The sequence below is a fragment of the Nerophis ophidion genome, linkage group LG21, assembly GCF_033978795.1.
Source record: "Nerophis ophidion isolate RoL-2023_Sa linkage group LG21, RoL_Noph_v1.0, whole genome shotgun sequence".
Taxonomy (NCBI): Eukaryota; Metazoa; Chordata; class Actinopteri; order Syngnathiformes; family Syngnathidae; genus Nerophis; species Nerophis ophidion.
Window position 1 is genome coordinate 40,831,436 of NC_084631.1, and position 14,166 is coordinate 40,845,601.

General features: G+C 31.6%; 1 protein-coding gene across 1 annotated transcript in view; it reads left to right on the forward strand.

Annotated features, from left to right (window-relative positions):
- LOC133539501 (neurexophilin-1) overlaps positions 1–14,166 on the forward strand; it is a 92,611-nt gene that overhangs the window by 47,218 nt on the left and 31,227 nt on the right. The gene's annotated exons all lie outside the window — the stretch shown is intronic.

Below are 14,166 nucleotides of genomic sequence, written 5' to 3' on the forward strand. Positions count from 1 at the left end.
TAGTGACATTTGAGTAAAATAATGACTTTTCACGTTATGATGATTGTCATAATTTTGCCAAGTAAAATTCAGATTATTATTATAATATTGCCAACATTTTAAAGTTTTCTTATAAAATTGTAACTTTTGTTGAGTAAAATTACGACTCTTCATAATAATAATAATAATAATAATAACTTAGACTGATATCGCGCTTTTCTAAACACTCAAAGCGCTCACAGAGAATTGGGACTCAACATTCATTCACACCTGGTGGTGGTAAGCTACATCAGTAGCTTACCACCACTGCCCTGGGGTAGACTGACGGAAGCGTGGCTGCCAGTTTGCGCCTACGCCCCCTCCGACCACCCTCTATCATTTATTCATCATTCATTCACCAGTGAATCATAAAATTGCCAAATTGTTAAGCTTTTGGCCAACATATGAAATAACAAGTGTGTGTAAGAAATTGAAATGTGCCTCCTTTGGCCAAAATGAATTAAAAATAAATAAATAAATAAAATAAAATGTATATATAGACAAACTGTAATAAATTGAAGTAAATAAGGAAGATTAAAAAACAATTACAAACAAAAAATTCAACCACTAAAAATAATTAACTAAAATCATTCTTTTCCTCACAATGTGTCAACTTTTTTCTTATAGCATCGGGAACACTTGCTCATATTCTTTCCGTTTCTGTAATATTGCAATATTTTCTTGTAAAATGTTTACTTTTTTATGTGAAATTATTACTTTTTAATGCAAGATGGTGACTTTTATCACAATATTGCCAATTTTTTTGTCATTCTTGTAAAATAGTGACATTTGAGTAAAATAATGACTTTTGTCACATTACCCTTATAATAATCGGAATTTTGTGTAGTAAAATTCCGATTATTATTATAATATTGCCAACATTTTAAAGATTTCTTAGAAAATTGTGACTTTTGTAAAATGACGTCTCTTTTCATAAAATTGCCAACATTTTAAGCTTTTAGCCAACATATGAAACAACAAGTGTGTGTCAAAAATTGAAATGTGTCCCCTTTGGCCAAAATTTATAAAAAAGAAATAAAGTATATAGAGACATACTGTAATAACTTGAAGTCAATAATGAAGATTAAAAAACAATTACAAACAAAAATTAAACAACAAAAAAACAAAACAACTAAAATCAGTCTTTTTCTCCCAATGTGTCGACATTTTTCTTATAACATCAGGAACAATTTCTCATATTCTTTCTGTTTCTGTACAATTGTAATATTTTCTCGTTAGATTATTACTTTTTTATGTGAAATTATTACTTTTTAATGCAAGATAGTGACATTTGTCATATAAAATTTAGATTTTTATCACAATTTGCCAATTATTTTGTCATTCTTGTAAAAAAGTGACATTTATTGAGTAAAATTATGACTTGTGTCATAATTGTGCCAAGTCAAATTCTGATTATTATTGTAATATTGCCAACATTTTAAAGTTTTCTAATAAAATTGTGACTTCTGTTGAGTAAAATTACAACTTTTCATAAAATTGCCAAAATTTTAAGCTTGTTGGCCAACATATGAAATAACAAGTGTGTGTAAGAAATTAAAATGTGCCCCCTTTGGCCAAAAAAAAAAAAAAAAAAAAATGTGTATAGAGACATACTGTAATAAGTTGAAGTAAATAAGTAAGACTAAAAACCAATTACAAACAAAAAACAATGAACTAAAATCAGTCTTTTTCTCAAAATGTGTCGACTTTTTTCTCATAACATCGGGAACAATTTGTCATGTTCTTTCTGTTTCTGTAATATTGCAATATTTTCTAATAAAAGTATTACTTTATGTGAAATTATTACTTTTTGATGCAAAATGGTGACATTTGTCATATAAAATTCTGAGTGGTATCACAATATTGCCAATTTTTTTGTCGTTCTTGTGAATTACTGAGATTTGAGTAAAATAATGACTTTTGTCACATTATGACGATTGACATAATTTTGTGAAGGAAAATGCAGATTATTATAATATTTCCAACATTTTAAAGTGTTGTAATAAAATTGTGACTTTAGTTGAGTAAAATTACAACTTTTCATAAAATTGCCAAAATTTTAATCTTTTGGCCAACGTATGAAAAAACAAGTGTGTGTGAGAAATTTAAATGCGCCCCCTTTGGCCAAAATTAATTTAAAAATAAATAAATAAATAAATAAAATGTATATAAAGACATACTGTAATAACTTGAAGTAAATAAAGAAGCTTAAAAACAAATTACAAACATAAAAATCAACTACTGAAAATAATTAACTAAAATCAGTCTTTTTCTCCCAATGTGTCGACTTTTTTCTTAAAACATCAGGAACAATTTCTCATATTCTTTCTGTTTCTGTACAATTGTAATATTTTCTCGTCAAATTATAACTTTTTTATGTGAAATTATTACTTTTTAATGCAAGATAGTGACATTTGTCATATAAAATGTTGATTTTTATCACAATTTGCCGATTATTTTGTCATTCTTGTAAAAAAGTGACATTTATTGAGTAAAATTATGACTTTTGTCACAATTTTGCCTAGTCAAATTCTGATTATTATTATAATATTGCCAACACTTTAAAGTTTTCTAATAAAATTGTGACTTTTGTTATGTAAAATTACAACTTTTCAAAAAAATTGACAAAAATTTAAGCTTTTGGCCAACATATGAAGTAACAAGTGTGTGTAAGAAATTGAAATTTGGCCAAAATTACAAAAAATAAAAAAATACTGTAATAACTTCAAATTAATAAGTAAGACTAAAAAACAATTACAAACAAAAAATAATGAACTAAAATCAGTCTGTTTCTCACAATGTGTCGACTTTTTTCTTATAACATCGGGAACAATTTGTCATATTCTTTCTGTTTCTGTAATATTGCAATATTTTCTCATAAAATTATTACTTTATGTGAAATTATCACTTTTTAATGCAAAATGGTGACATTTGTTGTATAAAATTCGGACTTTTATCACAATTTTGCCAATTTTTTGTTGGTCTCCTTGTAAAACAGTGAAAGTTTTTGAGTAAAATTACAACTTTTGTCATAATTTTGCCAAGTAAAAGCCACAATATTATTAATATAATATTGCCAAAATGTTAAAGTTTCCTTATAAAATTTTTATTTTTGTCGAGTAAAATTACGACTCTTCGTAAAATTGCCGAAATTTTAAGATTTTCGAGTAAAATTGCAACTTTTATCATAACAATGCACAAATGTTCAGTTTTTCTTGTAAAATTTTGACTTGAGTTGAGTAAATCTACAACTTTTATTATAATACTACCAAAATTCTAAGTTGTTTTTGTGAGTTTGTGACCTTTTTCGTGTGAAAGTCAAACACATTTTTCATAATCATATTTTTTTATATTTGCATAGTATGTATATATTATTAATAGTGTAAATACACTTTATATTTCTAGAAAGGCTGCTCCTAAAGAGGGAGGAATTTTTCTCAGGTCTCAAGAAGGTATCAAATACAAGAGAGTGTGTGTATGTGTGTATGTGTGTGTGTATGTGTGTGTGTGTGTGTGTGTGTGTGTGTGTGTGCACGCAAAGGGGAGGCAAGGCTGTAGTTCCTTTTAAGAGCCACTCACTGTACGTCTCTTCTTGTTTGGGGCTCATTAGAAAAAAAGAAGCATCCTTTAGAGTGCGGACAAAGAAATGTCAGAAAGCAGAGGTAACAGTCAAATATGTGCAGCGAGAGACAAGGCATTTAAGAGCAAAAACCCACAGAGACGGATAATGAAGACTGCAAGGGAAGTTTGCTGAGACCAAAGGGAGAAAAAGATGGGGAATGTCTATAAATAAAATGTCAATAAAGTACTTCTTACTAAATGTATTTGTTCCTTCCATTTGGACGGAAAAATAAGATGTAGTCAATTTGATACATTTAACCTTTATATTATCCCGTATTGCAACAAATATATCCCAAAACATGTTTTTGTAAAAAAAAAATATATATATATATTTGAATATCTGCTTTACTTATGATTTCAAAGCAGATTATCCATCAAAATGTTTACACCATACGACTGTAAAATATTCAAATATATATATATACATACATATTATACTTGTATATAATATATATTATACTTAAATACATATATATATATATATATATATGTATATATGTATATATATATATATGCTGGGGTGAATTTTTCCTTGCCCTTATGTGGGCTCTACCGAAGATGTCGTTGTGGTTTGTGCAGCCCTTTGAAACACTTGTGATTTAGGGCTGTATAAATAAACATTGATTGATTTGATATATATATATATATATATATATATATATATATATATATATATATATATATATATATATATATATATATACATAAACAGACATATATATCTACATAAATATATATATTTGTATATATATATATATATATATATATATATATATATATATACACAGTATATACACTTGATGGTATACATATATAGACATACACAAAAAAACGTACATACATACATATATATATACACACAATATATATATATATCTATATATGTATGTATAAATAACTAAATATATATACATATATACACACACATATATATATATATATATATATATATATATATATATATATATATATATATATATATACATATATATATATATATATATATATATATATATATACATACATACACACACACATGTACATATATATATAAAAATAATAAATTTTTATACACACACATATATATATATATGTATATATATATATATATATATATATATAGACACACACAGTATATACACTTAAAGGCATACATATATAGACATACACAAAAAAAATACACACATATATATATACACACACACAAAATATATATATATATGTATGTATAAATAAATAAATATATATACATACGTATATACCCACATATATATACATACGTATATACCCACATATATATATATATATATATATATATATATATATATATATATATTCACACTCTGAGCACCCATTCCGCTGTCTTTGAGTTGAAATGTGATTTATCGACTGCCCATCGTTCTATTTCCAATTACAATACAAAGTAATTGGTAATAAAAGGTAATATGAAAAGGTAAGTGCATTGTAAAATATTCACACGTCTACATGGAAGTTTATGGCACAGTAAAACATCCTTGGAATGTTCCACTGATTCTGATTTATTTACTTGTGATAACTTTCAACATTGACTTCACTTGGTGTATTTTTATGTGTGATGATACACTAAATCAACCACTTACATCCAACAACTTTTCCACTTTCCATACAATATTGGGCTGATACTGATGTTGAGCCGATACGATATCTGAAGTAATCAGACATACGTACATTAATTTGTATTGTGGAATATTAGAACAAGTGGAATGGGTCAAACAGAGGACAATGGTAGGCATGAATATTCTTTATTGACCATCTTAAATGGACTTATGCTGTCTTTAAGTTGAAGTGGAGCTGTAATTGTTTTAGTGGCCACCAAAGTTAATGAAGTTACTCTTGTGGCACAGAACGATGCGGACACATTTGTTACTGGACACTTTGCATCTGTAATTATTGTTGGCAAATGTGCTGCCGTTATTACATCCCATGTCTCGCTTGTCTGCTTAGCTGTTGCGTAGCTGCCAACGGCATGTTTACCTTTGTATTTCGTCAATAACATGAGCAGAGACAGGACGCGCTCGGGACGCGAGACAATGATCGACTGAAAAGCCAGGCCGGCACACAAGCCCTCTGATTAGCATTCAGAGGCAGGTGAGTCCCCTGATCACTAATCAGGTGTGCGTTATCAGCGAATCAATGGCAGACGTTTCATTTTTAACACGTTCAGAAATTAAGGACTGAAACACATGAAGTGTAGCCACATTGTGCTAATAGCATAGCAACGCTAAGCTAAATACAACAACAACATTTAATTAAAGCTGCAAGCAGCGATGGACAGGACCGACTTTTGCTGGTGTTTCTTGCCTTTACCCATTCAACATATCTTTACCTGCACATTACCTACCTTCCCTGCATCCTGGGGTCACACTGGTGCTTCTTTCTGTCACCCATACACGCTGGTGCTTCCTGCCATCACCCAGACAACATAGCTTTACCTGCACATGACCTACCTTCTCTGTATCCTGGAGTCAAACTGGTGCCTCCTTGTTTTCACCCAGTCAACATATCTTTACCCGCACAGTACCTACCGTCTCTGCATTGTGTGGTCACGCTGGTGCTTCCTGCTTTTAAGCGGTCATCTTGAGACGGCAGCAGCGCAGCAGCTCTTTGAAGGCTCGTAAAATCAAAAGCGGAGGAGTTACAAAAACTCTTTGCACAACGTTTAATCAGAAGGGTTCAATCTCTTTCCTGTGCGAGTTTGAAGCTGACACAACAAACGCGCTCAGAGGAGATAATGTTTGAAAAAAGATGAGAGGTTTTTACAAAACTTTGGTTTTGAAGGGGTAATTGCCAACTTCCTGTTGATTTTTGCTGAAGGATGTCAATTAATGAAATGTAGGTCTAAGTGAGACCTACATAGAAGTTGTTGTTGCATGTCTCTACAAGATTCATACTGGAAGTTACAAGCATTTTTGTCTGTGTTTTCTTCCCAAGAGCAGTTTTGTCAATGTTTTATTCCTAGGGGGCGCTAGAGCGCAATTTTGAGTTCTGGGGTCTGTTTTTTATTAGATCGCAATCCTCACCAGATCTGATTTGTGTGTCGAGTTTCGAAGCATTTTAATGGGGTCAAATTACAGCTCAAAGAGGCAAAAATGACATTTTTAGGAAACTTTTGTTTTGAAGGGGTTTTTGCCAACTTCCTGTTGATTTTTGCCGAAGGATGCCAGTGTATGAAATGTAGGTCTAAGTCAGACCTACATAAAGGTTTTTGTTTCATGTCTCTACGACATTCCTAACGTAAGTACAAGCAGTTTTGTCCGAGCCAAACACGCTGGGGAGTGTCTTAAAACGGGTTAAAACGTGTTAAAACATGTTAAAACATGTGATAAAACGTGTTGAAACATTTGTTGAAGGAGGCGCTTGAAAAGCTCAGCTGGGCTCGGATCGCGTCACGTGACCACGGGACTGGCAGGGAGGAAGCGATACGTATTTGTGATATGACACGAAAGTGATACGGACTTGTGATATGACATTAAAGTGATACGGATTTGTGATATGAAATTAAAGTGATATGATATTGAAGTGATTTGGACTTGAGATATGAAATTAAAGTTATGCAGACTTGAGAAATGAAATTAAAGGGATACGGACTTGGGATATAAAATTAAAGTGATACGTACTTGTGATATGACATTAAAGTGATACAAACTTCCATCCACTTTCTACCGCTTGTGATTTGAAATTAAAGTGATACGGATTTGTGATATGAAACTAAAGTGATACGGACTTGTGATATGGAATTTAAGTGATACGTACTTGTGATATGAAATCAAAGTGATACAGACTTGTTATATGAAATGAAAGTGATACAGACTTGTAATATGACATTAAGTGATACAGACTTGTGATATGAAATTAAAGTGATACAGACTTCCATATATTTTCTGCCGCTTGTGATATGAAATTATAGTGATACGGACTTGTGATATGAAATTAAAGTGATACAGACTTCCATATATTTTCTGCCGCTTGTGATATGAAATTATAGTGATACGGACTTGTGATATGAAATTACAGTGATATAAACGTGTGATATGGAGTTTAAGTGATACGGACTTGTGATATGAAACTAAAGTGATACGGACTTGTGATATGGAATTAAAGTACTATGGACTTGGGATATGAAATAAAAGTGATACAGACTTGTGATATGAAATTAAAGTGATACGGACTTCCATATATTTCTACCGCTTGTGATATGAAATTAAAGTAATACGGACTTGTGATATTAAACTAAATTGATACGGACTTGTGATATGGAGTTTAAGTGATACGGACGTGTGATATGGAGTTTAAGGGATACGGACTTGTGATATGAAATTAAAGTGATACGGACTTGTGATATGAAATTACAGTGATAGAGACGTGTGATATGGAGTTTAAGTGATACGGACTTGTGATATGAAACTAAAGTGATACGGACTTGTGATATGGAATTAAAGTACTATGGACTTGGGATATGAAATGAAAGTGATACAGACTTGTAATATGACATTAAATGATACAGACTTCTGATATGAAATCAAAGTGATACAGACTTCCATATATTTTCTACCGCTTGTGATATGAAATTAAAGTAATACGGACTTGTGATATTAAACTAAATTGATTCGGACTTGTGATATGGCATTAAAGTGATACGGACTTGTGATATGGAATTAAAGTGATACAAACTTGTGATATGAAATGAAAGTGATACAGACTTGTAATATGACATTAAATGATACAGACTTGTGATATGAAATTAAAGTGATACGGACTTCCATATATTTTCTACCGCTTGTGATATGAAATTAAAGTAATACGGACTTGTGATATTAAACTAAATTGATACAGACTTGTGATATGGAGTTTAAGTGATACGGACGTGTGATATGGAATTAAAGTGATACAGACTTGTGATATGAAATGAAAGTGATACAGACTTGTAATATGACATCAAATGATACAGACTTGTGATATGAAATTAAAGTGATACGGACTTCCATATATTTCCTACCGCTTGTGATATGAAATTAAAGTAATACGGACTTGTGATATTAAACTAAATTGATTCGGACTTGTGATATGGAGTTTAAGTGATACGGACGTGTGATATGGAGTTTAAGGGATACGGACTTGTGATATGGAATTAAAGTGATACAAACTTGTGATATGAAATGAAAGTGATACAGACTTGTAATATGACATTAAATGATACAGACTTGTGATATGAAATTAAAGTGATACGGACTTCCATATATTTTCTACCGCTTGTGATATGAAATTAAAGTAATACGGACTTGTGATATTAAACTAAATTGATACAGACTTGTGATATGGAGTTTAAGTGATACGGACGTGTGATATGGAATTAAAGTGATACAGACTTGTGATATGAAATGAAAGTGATACAGACTTGTAATATGACATCAAATGATACAGACTTGTGATATGAAATTAAAGTGATACGGACTTCCATATATTTTCTACCGCTTGTGATATGAAATTAAAGTAATACGGACTTGTGATATTTAACTAAATTGATTCGGACTTGTGATATGGAGTTTAAGTGATACGGACGTGTGATATGGAGTTTAAGGGATACGGACTTGTGATATGAAACTAAAGTGATATGGACTTGTGATATGGAGTTTAAGTGATACGGACGTGTGATATGGAGTTTAAGGGATACGGACTTGTGATATGAAACTAAAGTGATATGGACTTGTGATATGGAATTAAAGTGATACGGACGTGTGATATGAAATGAAAGTGATACAGACTTGTAATATGACATTAAATGATACAGACATGTGATATGAAATTAAGGTAATACGGACTTGTGATATGGCATTAAAGTGATACGGACTTGTGATATGGAATTAATGTGATACGGACTTGTGATCTGAAACTAAACTGATACGGACTTGTGATATGGAATTAAAGTGATACGGACGTGTGATATGGGATCAAAGTGATACGTACTTGTGATATGAAATTAAAGTGATACATACTTGTTATATGAAATTAAAGTGATACAGACTTGTTATATGAAATTAAAGTGATACTTGCTTGTGATATGAAATTAAAGTGATATGACATTAAAGTGATACGGACGTGTGATATTTTCTACCGCTTGTGATATGAAATTAAAGTGATACGGACTTGTATTATGGAAATAAAGTGATACGGACGTGTGATATGGAGTTTAAGTGATACAGACTTGTAATATGAAGCTAAAGTGATACGGACTTGTGATATGGAATTAAAGTGATACGGACTTGTGATATGAAATTAAAGTGATACGGACTTGTGATATGAAACTAAAGTGATACGGACTTGTGATATGAAACTAAAGTTATACAGACTTCCAACCATCTATCCATATTTTACCGCTATTGATATGAAATGAAAGGGATACGGACTTGTGATATGGAGTTAAAGTGATATGGACTTTTGATATGAAATGAAAGTGATACGGACCACTATCCATTCATCCATCCATCCATTTTCCTATCACTTGTGATACGAAATTAAAATAATACAGACTTGTGATATAGAATTTAAGTGATACGGACTTGCGATATGAAGTTAAAGTCATACGGACTTGTGATATGAAATTCAAGTGATACAGACTTGTGTTATGAAACTCAAGTGATACAGACTTGTGATATAAAACTAAAGTGATACAGACTTGTGATATGAAACTAGGGTGATACAGACTTGTGATAAGAATTTAAAGTGATACAGACTTGTGATATGAAACTAAGGTGATACGAATTTGTGATACGGACTTATGATATGGAATTAAAGTGATGTGGACTTGTGATACAAAATTAATGCGATATAGACTTGTGATATGAAACTAAAGTGATATGGAATGAAGTGATACAGACTTGTGATATGGAATTAAAGTGATACATACTTGTGATATGAAACTAAAGTGATACGGACTTCTGATATGGAATTAAAGTGATGTGGACTTGTGATATGACATTAAAGTGATACGGACTTGTGATATGGAATTAAAGTGATACAGACTAGTGATATGGAATGAAAGTGTCAATTCGGCCTCAGGTGAGGACAACAGCTCACGTTATCTGCTGCTGCTTTGAGGCGTGGAGTGAAAGACATGATCAAGTGATCTCTTTGCGGACTTTTATCCTGCAGCTCCCCTGCAACTCCCCTGCAGCTACACGCACTCGCCTTTAATAATCACTGTGGCCGTCGAACAAGAGGATCCTGAACCGACCTTAAGATATTGAATATTTGCAGAGAAGCAATAAGCGGATGTTGAGGTTCTTGCATGCCTCCTTTATGTCAGAACGCTGACATGCAGGTGAGCTTGATGGACGCCATGGCGTGAATATTAATACCTGCACCACCCAGCGGTGCGTTCATGGCCTGCGGGAGAGCAGCACGGCGAGAATAAGAAATTTAATTGGAAAGAGAAGAGAAGATATATAATATAAATACTATCAGAGCGAGTATATTGCAGCAAAGTCAAGCAGTAATGTTGTTGTACTTTTGACTGGCCAAGCAAATACACACACAGTAATACTTTGCACTTGTCATACCAAAATAACCTTTTGATCTTCAAAGTCAGTCATTTGTTTAATTGTTATATATTCGGTATTAAATGTTTGTCTTCCAGAATGTTCTGCAAATGACTAAATATGTATGTTTGTATTTTAGCGATATACTTTGAAAATATGTTTTCTTAAATGTCAGGCTGTGCCTCCGAGCGCTGATTGTATGCACCTGCCTCTGATTAGTGATCAGGACACTCACCTGACTGATTAGTTATCAGGGTACACACCTGCCTCTGATCAGTGATGAAAAAACTCACCTTTCTAAAATTAGTAATTAAAACACTCACCCGCCTCTGATTAGTGTTCAGGAAGCCCACCTGACTCTGATTTGTAATCAGGATACACACCTGACTCTGTTTAGTTATCAGGGTACACACCTGCCTCTGATCAGTGATGAAAAAACTCACCTTTCTAAAATTAGTAATTAAAACACTCACCCGCCTCTGATTAGTGTTCAGGACGCTCACCTGACTCTGATTAGTAATCAGGATACACACCTGACTCTGTTGAGTTATCAGGATACACACCTGCCTCTGATCAGGTCAGGGATGAAAAAACGCACCTTCCTAAAATTAGTAATTAAAACACTCACCCGCCTCTGATTAGTGTTCAGGAAACTCACCTGACTCTGATTAGTTATCAGGATACACACCTGCCTCTGATCAGTGATGAAAAAACTCACCTTCCTAAAATTAGTAATTAAAACACTCACCTGCCTCTGATTAAAGATGAGGACACTCACCTGCCTAAGAATAGTAATCAGGACACTCACCTGCCTATGATTAGTAATCAAAATACACACCTGCCTCTGATTAGTGATCCATAAACTTACCTGCCTAAGAGTAGTAATCAGGAGACTCACCTGCCTCTGATTAAGAATTAGGACACTCACCTGTCTCTGATTAGTAATCATGATACTCACTTGCCTCTGATTAGTCATCAGGACACTCACCTGCCTCTGATTAGTGACGCAATACTCACCTTCCTAAAATTAGTTATCAAAACGCTCACATGCCTCTGATCAGTAATCAGGATACACAACTGGCTCGGATTAGTGATCAAGAAACTCACCTACCTATGGGTAGTAACCAGGACACTCATCTGCCTCTGATTAAATATTAGGTCACTCACCTGCCTCTGATTAGTGTTCAGGATACACAACTGCCTCTGATTAGTGATCAAAAAACTCATCTGCCTAAGAGTAGTGATCAGTACAATACACTCACCTGCCTCTGATTAGTGATCAGGAGTCTCGGCTGTCTCTAATTAGTAATCAGGATACACACCCGCCTCTGATTAGAGATAAGGACACTCACCTGTCTCTGATTAGTGATCAGGATACTCATCAAAGGGCTTGATATGCCGGCCTTACTTCTCTGCATGTTTTTATGTATTTGTAATGACTTATCAATGTTTGCTTTGTGATTTTTTGCTACCAAGTGTAGACGTGTTTGTGTGCACTCCCAGCTGCACTAGTTTTTGTATAATAAATATGTTTCACCTGCACGCTGTCACAACTACTACTACCATGCCGCGACAATGAATACTACCATTTAAATATATCTACTTTAAAATCACATATTGTATGTGTATTAGTATTACTACCTTTAATAATATATCTACTTTAAAAACACAAATTGTATTTGTATTAGTAATACTACCTTTAAATATATATACACACTATACAATCACATATTGTATGTTTATTAGTAATACCACCTTTAAAAATATATCTATGTTACAATCACGTATTGTATGTGTATTATTAATACTACCTTAAACAATAAATCTACTTTAAAATCACATATTGTATGTGTATTATTATTAATAATATTGTATTATTAATACTACATTTAAAATTATATCTACTTTACAATCATATATTGTATGTGTATTATTAATAATAGTGTATTATTAATACTGCCTTTAAAACTAATTCTACTTTAAAATCACATATTGTATGTGTATTATTAATAATAATAGTGTGTTATTAATACTGCCTTTAAAACTATATCTACTTTACAATCACATATTGTATGTGTATTATTAATAATAATAGTGTATTATTAATACTGCCTTTAAAACTATAACTACTTTAAAATCACATATTGTATGTGTATAAGTAATACTACCTTTAATAATATATGTACATTACAATCACATACTGTATGTATATAATAATACCACCTTTAAAAATGTATGTACTTTACGATAGCATATTGTGTGTGAATAATTGATACTACCTTTGAAAAACTAAATAAATAAAAATAAATAAAAAATAATAAACTTTTTTTTTCATGTATAATATATATATATATATATATATATATATATATATTTATATATATATAAATACATATGTATAGAAATAGTTTTAATCCATCATATATGTATATAATATATATATATATATATATATATATATATATATCGATATATATATCATATGTATATATATATATATATATATATTGTGTATAGAAATAATTTTAATCCATTATACATATATATATATATATATATACATATATATATATATATAAATATATATATTACATACATATATGATGGATTAAAACTATTTCAATACACACATATATATATATATATATATATATATATATATATATATATATATATATATATATACATACACGTGTATTAATAACACTACTTTAAAAAAGATATACTTTAAAATAACGTTCTATATGTATTAGTATTACCACCAAGTCCTTTCAAAAGCTGTTCTCGACCTAATGTGATCATTATGTGCCAGTGCATGTAAATGAAGATGATGTCATCATCAATAATGACATCATGTCAATGAGTGTAATCCAGGCAGCCAATTAGAAGGCTGCATTGAGTCTCCGAGCACACACACACACACGCACGCACGCACGCACGCACGCACGCACAC